This window comes from Bos indicus x Bos taurus, chromosome 20 (genome assembly GCF_003369695.1).
Source record: "Bos indicus x Bos taurus breed Angus x Brahman F1 hybrid chromosome 20, Bos_hybrid_MaternalHap_v2.0, whole genome shotgun sequence".
In the NCBI taxonomy this organism is placed as follows: Eukaryota; Metazoa; Chordata; class Mammalia; order Artiodactyla; family Bovidae; genus Bos; species Bos indicus x Bos taurus.
Window position 1 is genome coordinate 59755047 of NC_040095.1, and position 10426 is coordinate 59765472.

Sequence of the window (10426 nt, forward strand, 5' to 3'; positions counted from 1 at the left end):
TCATTGTCATTTCAGAGGTATGATCCTTCTAAACATTTTCAACAGTTTTTGGTTCTGATAACAAATCATCTTAGTGTTTTGCTTCTATGGCTACTTTGTAAAAGTCAATTTCAATAACCTTGGGACTAACTCTCTTTTGCCTGGCTTCCTCTAACCCAAGGGACTATAAGTAGCCTATTTGCTTCTAGCTGGCTCTCCTAAATCTTTCATTCAGCTGTGAAGGTAAGAGTCTTTATCTAGATAGGTGATTGCTGAGGTTGTAGGGGGCAGGCAGGTAATCCAGGGACACATTACATCATATGAATATTTCCACTGGGTCAAGTTTAACAATGGCAGTTTTTTCATACCTTTATGGTTTCAATTATGATCAAACTTCCCAAGACTGCAGGGACTTGAAACATCATTAAGTAGATTCCAAAGGATCTTGGTCATAAAACATGCTGCTTCTGTGATGTGAAATATTAAGATTTTCTTAATTATTCAAAAACTATTTTGTATATTCTTCTGTAGCAATTACATTCAAGTCACTGAGAGATATGAACACGAAGAACAATTTCCTTAAGACTGCCATGTTGTAATGAATCATGACTACATATGCTGTAATCACCAGCTAACTGTAAGAAAATTTAATGTCTGGTGAGCTGACACTTCAGTTCTACAGTCTGACTGTTTACCGTCTAAAAGGAAGCATTTGTTCAGCCAATTATCTCCCTGGTGTCTTCTATCCCATACCTCTAAATGGCAACAGAGTTGTATTTGCACTACCAAAATGAATTTTTTCCTTTTCATGTGTCAGATATATAGCATATGAAATGAACAAGGGGGCAAATCACAGTGACACAATCTAAAGGATGAATGTTCTAATTAAATTTCAGATGTTTGTGGTACAAATCTCAAGAAGCATCTGGCATAAAATGACATATTCCAAAAATAAACGGGAGCTAACTTGCTCTCTCTTTCTCTCTCTGACTAATTAGCAAAGAAAAAGTACAGTCATTTGCTTCTGGAGAGATAAAACTAAGAGTGGAGCAAAGATTTGCATGAAACTGCATATGATTGAGAGTGACCTTTAAATGAAGAGCAATGTTGCCAGTCGGTCTAACTGCAGGCACTGCATATGAGTTGTAGGTTCTGAATGATGTTTAAAAATCACTGTATGTCTGATTTTCATTCTTTTTTGATATCCTCTCCAGATTTCAGAAATCGTATTCAAGCATTAAGGTCTTGCCTTAAAAAATCCTTAGAATAGGAAAAAAATTCTCTCGTGAATCATCATGGTTTATTATTTCAAGTTATTTAACAAAAATGTAAAATCATTTCTCTCAATTTATCACTTGTGAAAATTATAAATTTTATCTACCTTGACTTGTCACTGAGCAAATATACCATGTTAATTTCAAAAAAGAAAATTAAATATGTGAATATATAGGTATAAAACTAGAAATTTAAAATTAAAACTGAAATGTATGCTGTGGTCGTTTAATAGGTTGCATTCATGCTAAGTTGCTTTCGTGATGTTGGACTGTTTGCAGCCCTGTGGATTGTAGCCTGCCAGGCTCCTCTGTCCATGGGATTCTTCAGGCAAGAAAACGAGTGGGTTGCCATTTCCTTCTCCAGGGGATCTTCCTGACCCAGGGATGAACCTGCTTCTGCGGCAGGCAGGTCCTTTGCCAGTGGCGCCATCCAGGAAGCGTGCACTCGAGGACTCCACGTTAAAGTAAAAACAAAAACTCAAAAAACCCAGAATTCCTAAGAAATTGAAGGTCTTCAGTTGGTTTGAATTGTCTTCAAAAAGTCAATTGTTACAGTCAAAGGACTACAGATTTCAAATCAAGAGACTGTGAAAGCCCAAGATTTAGGGTAGAAAGGCAATAATTAAGTTGCATTTCATTTAAATTGTTCAGTTAAAGACAGCTTCCCAGCTAGTGGCAAAGAGTCCACCTGCCAATATAGGAGACTTAAAAGACTTGGTGGCTTATTCTGTAAAGAATCTACCTACAATGTGGGAGACCTGGGTTCAATCCTTGGGTAGGGAATATTCCCTGGGGAGGGCATGGCTCCACTCCATTATTCTTGCCTTGGAGAATCCCATGGCCAGAGGAGCCTGGAGGGCTACAGTTCATAGGATGTCAATGAGTTGGACACAGCTGAAGCGACTTGGCATGCATGCACAAAGAACTCTTTCCATACTGAACTAGAAGCCTATAAAGTATCCTAGAACGTGGCTTGTCACTATGTCAGGATTCTCTTTCCACTAGAACTCTGCCTACTAGAAACCATACCATTGTCTGTAGTTATTTTTGGCATGAATACAGATACTGTTATTTATATACTAGTTAAAGTAGTGTTTTCTTTTTCATGATCATATGTTAAATTTTGGGGTTATATACCTAAGTATTTTCACAAGTACTATTTGACTTTTAAAGAAACCACTTCCTTGTTTTTCTCTATATTTTATAATAGGGTTCCATTTTAACTATTATAGAATCATGCAAGTGGAAACATATAAAGTATTTAATTTTTTACTAAACCTTAAGGCAATGGCACCCCACGCCAGTACTCTTGCCTGGAAAATCTCATGGACAAAGGAGCCTGGTAGGCTTCAGTCCATGGGGTCGAGCAGAGTCAGACAAGACTGAGCAACTTCACTTTCACTTTTCACTTTCATGCATTAAAGAAGGAAATGGCAACCCACTCCAGTGTTCTTGCCTGGAGAATCCCAGGGACAGGGGAGCCTGGTGGGCTGCCGTCTACGGGGTCGCACAGAGTCGGACACGACTGAAGTGAGTTAGTAGTAGTAAGGCTTTTACAATTCATTGGGTTGTTTTCTATAGCTTTGGTCTGTTCATAATTGTGATTATATAATATTTTATTATATAGACATTCTACAAATTTTACATTTTATTATTGTGGACATATTGTTTGGTCCTTGTTGGTCCTATGATAAAAATGATGCTCTGAACTTGCTAGTATGTTTCCTTGTGCACATTTTCATACTTTGCAACCATAAAGTATGATTGGAAAAATGTCCCATTGGTGAATACTTCACAATATAGCCATTCTACTGAACATCAGATAAACTGCGGTGGTTCCAGTTTTAGACTTTACAATTTGTTACACTTGAACATTTTTAACATTTTTTTTGTTGAGCAAATATATGCACTTCTTTTGAGTTATACACAGGAGTGATGGGACAGAGTACAGAGATCAAATGTACAGCTTATACAAGATCCGGATTCTTCTCTACTATTGTCCCCAATTATAATCTCATTCTTTATTCATTGCAAAAATCCATTCTGTAATATTCTATAGGTCTACCTCAAAATAGGAGTCTTTCCATGTCTTTTAAATGCGAATTTTTAAAATTTTAAAATGATAAAATAAGATTTTTGACAACCAGGATGGACATCACACATACCAATGTCAAATGGATTCTTACTACACATACTTAAACTTCAGTTGTGATCCCAAATCACTTCACTCTTGTGTTAGCAAGTAAGGACTATTCTGAAGTTTTTCTGATTCATTTGCTGGTTTCTTTACAAAGTTCTTCTGATAATGGACGTCTCTCTGAATTTACTAAATTAGAATGTTTTACTTACAACAACTAGTATACTATCCTTTAACCCTCCATTATAGCAATCAGTATTACCCATTTAACATTTACCTTCTGCTTTCTATTCTTGGGTCTGAATATGGGAACTTGGACTGTCCATTTGGGACTGTAGCCAATAAAGACACTTTCTGATTTTATATTGATTTTTGGATTTAGTCTGTGACCTTCCACCATAACTTTGTTTACTTCCTTAACTAAAGTTTTCTGTGACTCTGAAACCTCTACTATACATCTCTTCTTATCTACATGATCTTGTTTAAAATTTATGAATCATATTTATTAGTTAGTTTGTGATATTTCTATTTTTTAGTGAAGTTCAGCTTCTTGACGGAGAAGGCAATGACACCCCACTCCAGTACTCTTGCCTGGAAAATCCCATGGACGGAGGAGCCTGGTAGGCTGCAGTCCATGGGGTCGCTAAGAGTCAGACACGACTGAGCAACTTCACTTTTACTTTTCACTTTCATGCATTGGAGAAGGAAATGGCAACCCACTCCAGTGTTCTCGCCTGGAGAATCCCAGGGACAGGGGAGTCTGGTTGGCTGCCATCTATGGGGTCGCACAGAGTCGGACACGACTGAAGCGACTTAGCAGCAGCAGCAGCAGCTTCTTGACCCAGACTTATGACAGGCTTTCTTAGGGATGGAAATAATGAAAAGATAATAATTACTTATTATAACTTACAGAGTGGTGAAGTGACTTTTATTCCAAGTTGTTACAAATATATGCATACCTTTACAATGACTATGTAGCCCAAATGTGAAACACTATCTTTACTTGCTCTTTATATTGTGTCTTTTTCTTACAATTTTCCAAAAGAGGAGCTTTCTTTTAAGTTCTTATTTTAAAATGTGTATAGTATTTTGATCCTTTACTAACAGTGAATTTAAAAGAAATGCATGCTTTGCATATATATATAATTTTATGGTTTAACTAATTCTAGAGAATATTGTTCTGACTTTAACAAATGCCTGATATTTTGACTTTTACCAAGATGCATTTTGCATTAATTAATAATATAATAATAAACATTATTAAAATATTATTTTAATTCCCTCAGAGAAACAGAGTATTTTATTAGACTGTAGTATACTTGATAAAGGACAAAAATCCTATAGCATTTTTTTTTTTTCCTGAGACACCATCATGGCAAGTAAATAGAAGAATGCCAGTGACATCTACTATTGGACATAGTAAAGTGTAAAATTCAGTAATTCTAATCTCTGATGAGTGATTGCTTTTATGATCTTAGACTTGTCATTTCTGTCTTTTTTATCTTTTATCCTCACACAGAGCTTTTCATGATTCTAATCACACTCGCCTATTTCACTGTAGCTCCACAAGATTAATTGCTAAATGTCTGCCTAGAGCTCAGGGAAAAAATATTAATAAAGAAAAGCTGCCAAAAATGTTGCACTGTCAATTTTTTAAAATATCAGAATATCTAGTAGGCTTTTCCACCCATTTTCATCTGTCAAAATCTGACTTGTCTTCTAAAGCTAGCTTAAATTTTACCCATTTGGAGTGAAGGGCTTCCCTTGTAGCTCAGCTGGTAAAGAATCTCCCCGCAATGCAGGAGACCTGGGTTTGATCCCTGGGTTGGGAAGATCCCCTGGAGAAGAGAAAGGCTACCCACTCCAGTATTCTGGCCTGGAGAATTCCTTGGAATTTATAGTCCATGGTGTCACAAAGACTTGGACACGACTGAGTGACTTTCATACTTCATACTGTCCTTGTCTTCGATCAGAATAAATCAGTCTCCTCCTCAGTACTCTCCAAAACTTTGTTTTCACTTTTGATGCAAGCCTGTTTTTTCAGTCCTTTTGCACCATAGTTGTGCATGTGTTTATACAGAAACACTTTTTTTTTCTATTTAAAATATACTTCTTAAGGTTTGTTACTGAACAAATAAGAAATACCAAAACATTCTGGGCTTCCCAGGTGACACTAGTGGAAAGAACCTGCCTGCCAATGCAGGAGACATGAGACAGGGATTTGATCCCTGGGTTAGGAAGACCCCTGGAATGGGAAATGGCAACTCACTCCAGTATTTTTACCTGGAGAACCCTGTGGACCAAGGAGTCTGGTGGGCTACGACTGAAGCAACTTAGCATGCACTCATGAAACATTCTAGGTCATATTTAGAACTCCAGTTATATTTATCATTTAGTAAATCCCATAAAGTAAATAAAGGCCTCTCGTTATAGCATCAGAGATATGTCCCCTAGCTCAGTGTACACCAAAGTGACATAAGCCGGACTGAGGAAAACATCTGGCAACAGACAGCAATGAAGGTGAAATAAGAGCAATCATTGCTTGTGACTGAGGTGACGAAGGTGGTCTCCTATAGATGTTTCCTGAGGAGTTATATTATTATACTAGCTTTATCCTTTATTTCATTACTTATCTCATAGGAATTGAGTTTAGCAAAAGTAACCAGTAGGGAAAATTAGATTTGTAAACTATTGAAATAAGCACATAAGAATGGCTATTCAAAGTCATATCTAGGACTTACTCTGTTTCCTTATTACAAAGACACTGTAAGATAGTGTTTATCCTTCCTGATGTTAACATTTACTGCCCCACCAAATCTCCATTGTAGACTTTGAATAATTTCTTTTTCTCAAAGTGAATCTTTCCCAAATCTAACACAAACCTATTACCTTTTCAGGAATCTTTCCAGATACAGTAAAACTGGGAACGTTGTATAGTGATTGGAAATATCATGTTTATTAATTATTAATATTTCCTTCATTACATTGTTAGAATAAGAAGAGTATATGTAAAGAAATTAATAAATCTCTAAAGTGCATCTTTTAAATATTCAGATTTAGCCATCAGCTTTTTTTAGTGCCATATGTATTGTTCAACATTAATGTCCTGACATTGCAATCTAACTTGAAATAATAATTTTGTTCTGCATAAGAATAAAAGGAACCCAAAATTATTCAATAGTAAGACACAGACATTGTGTTAAACACTCATAGTACTCTGACAGGAAGTTAAGAATGTTAAGAATGAATTAATGAGTAATATTTAAAAGGAAACTATAAAAATAACATTTAAATATTTTCATAAGTAATTATTGGTATACAATCTCCTTCCCCCCTGGTGAAATCCCACAAAACATTTTTCTTGTCCAATCTGTTTTGACTGATCCTCTAAGTTTATATGATCAATGGTGCTTTTATATGAAAAAAAATGCAGCATATATTTGTGGAAAGTCACTTCTTCAATATTGATAACTTTTTAAAAGAAGACAGAAACAATTTAAAAGAATCTCAATCAAGCAGGAATTATTAGCAGCTAAAGTTAGATACATTTATTGAATTCTATTAAAGTCAAATAGTATGTAATCACATATCATGAATAACTAAGAGGGGAAGTTTAAAAACTCCACAAATAGAAATTGTTATTAAATAAATGAATGTCAAAGTGAAATGTTTAGTAAGGTAAAGTGATGCTAAATTTTAATGTGGTTTTATATTTGGGAGGAGATATAGCTATTCATGATGATGATTATTTCATTTAACATTCTCCCAGTGAAATTGTCTTATTTTATTTGACAAATAATACCAAACCACCTGACCTGCCTCTTGAGAAATCTGTATGCAGGTCAGGAAGAACTGGATGTGGAACAACAGACTCGTTCAAAATAAGGAAAGGAGTGCATCAAGGCTGTATATTGTCACCCTGCTTATTTAACTTAAATGTAGAGTACATCATGAGAAACCTAGGGCTGGATGAAGCACAAACTGGAATCAAGATTGCCGGGAGAAATATCAATAACCTCAGATATGCAGATGATACCACACTTATGGCAGAAAGTGAAGAAGAACTAAAAGAGCTTCTTGATGAAAGCGAAAGAGGAGAGTGAAAAAGTTGGATTAAAACTCAACATTCAGAAAACTAAGATCATGGCATCTGGTCCCATCACTTCATGGCAAATAGATGGGAAACAGTGGAAACAGTGACAGATCTTATTTTGGGTGGGCTCCAAAAATCACTGCAGATGGTGACAGCAGCCATGAAATTAAAAGATGCTTATGACTTGAAAGTAAAGTTATGACCAAACTAGACAGTATATTAAAAAGCAGACATTATTTTTCCAACAAAGGTCCATCTAGTCAAGGCTATGGTTTTTCCAGTAGTCATGTATGGATAGGAGAGTTGGACTATAAAGAAAGCTAAGCACAGAAGAATTGATGCTTTTGAACTGTGGTGTTGGAGAAGACTCTTAAGAGTCCCTTGGACTGCAGGGAGATCCAATCAGTCCATCCTCAAGGAAATCAGTCCTGAATATTCATTGGAAGGACTGATGCTGAAGCTGAAACTCCAATACTTTGGCCACCTGATGTGAATAACTGACCTGTTTGAAAAGTCCCTGATGTTGGGAAAGACTGAAGGCAGGAGGAGACGGGGATGACAGAGGATGAGATGGTTGGATGGCATCACTGACTCAATGGACATGAATTTGAGTAAACTCTGGGAGTCGACAATAGACAGGGAGGCTGGCATGCTGCAGTTCATGGGGTTGCAAAGTGTCAGACACGACTGAGTGATTGAACTGAACTGATTTTGACAAAATTGTGAAGTGGTTATCCTTGGAATTCATAAAACCTTATAAAGCTTGAGTTCTGGGTGACTTAGTTTATACTTACTCAAATAAAGCAAATGGAAATCTTATTCTTATTCACATAACTAAACAAAAATTCTATAATCAGTACATTTAATATTTTATTTGTTCCATCCAAGTTCAATGTTTTGTTAGCTTTATGCAATATTCTATCTTACCTTCAGCAGATTCATAGTCTTGTTTTTTCCTTCCCCCCATGATATCATACCAGTGAGTATTTTTTCCTTTTCTTTTGATTCCAAAGTTATAAGACATTAAAAGTAAGTTTAGCTTACTGGGTTTATATTTAGCATAAAAAATAAATGAAGAATTAATGATTTTTCTTAGAACTCAAGGAAAATCTTACAGTTACTAGAGAATCAGTAAGGGTAACAATCTTTTACAGGTTTATTTTCGGGTTTCCAATCTGTATTTGTGAGGGCTTCCCAGGTGGCACTAGTGGTAAAGAACCCAGTTGCCAATTCTGGAAACATAAGGGATGTGGGTTTGATCCCGGGCTTGGGAAGATCCCCTGGAGGAGCGCATGGCAACCCACTCCAGTATTCTTGCCTGGGAAATCCCATGGGTAGGGGAGCCTGGGGACTACAGTCCATGGGGTCGCAAAGAGTCAGGCACAACTGAAGCGAATTAGCACACTCACACTTTTCTGAAGTGGGTCAGTAAGCTTCTTTGTAAACAATGTGTATTCATTCAACACTTTCTTATTATTTTAGGTAAATAATATAAATATTTGCTTTAGAGTACTGGTTTGTTTTGGGTTGTGCGTCTTTGGGGAGGGGGAGAATGGGGAGAATATTTTGATCGCATTTTAAGCATCTTATTGTATCTCTGTCCCAGGGAATCTCACCCTTTTTCTTGAATCCATCTGCATTTCACAAGGAGCAGCTTTCATCACTTCTTTTCCTCCTCACTTCCTGTCTCTGAGGTGTTCATCCCTTTGCCTCTTATTCCAGTTCTCACATCTCTCCACTTAAACCTATCAGATTATTTGGGCATAGGCTTCTGTCTCCAACATTCTCTCACTCATTTCACTGATTTCTTTTTTTTTAAAATAAATTTATTTGTTTTAATTGGAAGCTAATTACTTCACAATATTGTATTGGTTTTGCCATACATCAACATGAATCTGGCACTGGTATACACTTGCTCCCCATCCTGAACCCCCCTCCCACCTCCCTCCAGCTGTGGTACATACACAATGGAGTGTTGCTGCTGCTGCTGCTAAGTCGCTTCAGTCGTGTCCAACCCTGTGCGACCCCATAGACGGCAGCCCACCAGGCTCCCCCGTCCCTGGGATTCTCCAGGCAAGAACACTGGAGTGGGGTGCTATTTCCTTCTCCAATGCATGAAAGTGAAAAGTGAAAGTGAAGTCGCTCAGTCGTGTCTGACTCTTAGCGACCCCATGGACTGCAGCCTACCAGGCTCCTCCATCTGTGGGATTTTCCAAGCAAGAGTACTGAAGTGGGGTGCCATTGCCAATACAGTATACTAACGCATATATATGGAATTTAGAAAGATGGTAACAGTGCTCACTTCAGCAGCACATATACTAAAATTGGAACGATACAGAGAAGATTAGCATGGCCCTTGTGCAAGGATGACACGCAAATTCGTGAAGCGTTCCCTATTTTTAACACGTGTATACCTGTGGTGGATTCATATTGATATATGGCAAAACCAATACAATATTGTAAAGTTAAAAAATAAAATTAAAAAAAAGAAAAAGAAAACAAACAGTTAATCATAAAAAAAAAAAGAAAGATGGTAACAATAACCCTGTATGCGAGACAGCAAAAGAGACACAGATATATAGAACAGTTTTGGACTCTGTGGGAGAGGGAGAGGGTGGGATGATCTGGGAGAATGGCAATGAAACATGTATAATATCATTGATTTCTATACAGAATATTCACAGCTATGCTTTGTTAAATTTTATCCTGATGCCAATACCAGCTATTCTAACAAATCAGCACCCTTCTAATATGTATATGCTCCCAAATTGTCTAAATCTAATAACTGAGAGAATTGCAAGTATTAGAATCATAATTGATAGACTTATTGTCCTTTATTCTGGAAACTCAACTTTACTTTCTATCCTTGTCCAAAGTAGAGAGAGGGTGGTGAGTTTTCTTCTCACTTACTGTCAATTGAAGTCAAAGGATTATTCAAATATG

At 36.8% G+C, this 10426-nt stretch overlaps 1 non-coding gene across 1 annotated transcript; it reads left to right on the forward strand.

Annotated features, from left to right (window-relative positions):
• Window positions 1-9777: 9777 nt before the first annotated feature.
• Window positions 9778-9884, forward strand: LOC113879288. The gene has a single exon (XR_003507263.1). It is a non-coding gene; the product is annotated as a U6 spliceosomal RNA (small nuclear RNA).
• The last annotated feature ends 542 nt before the right edge of the window (window positions 9885-10426 follow it).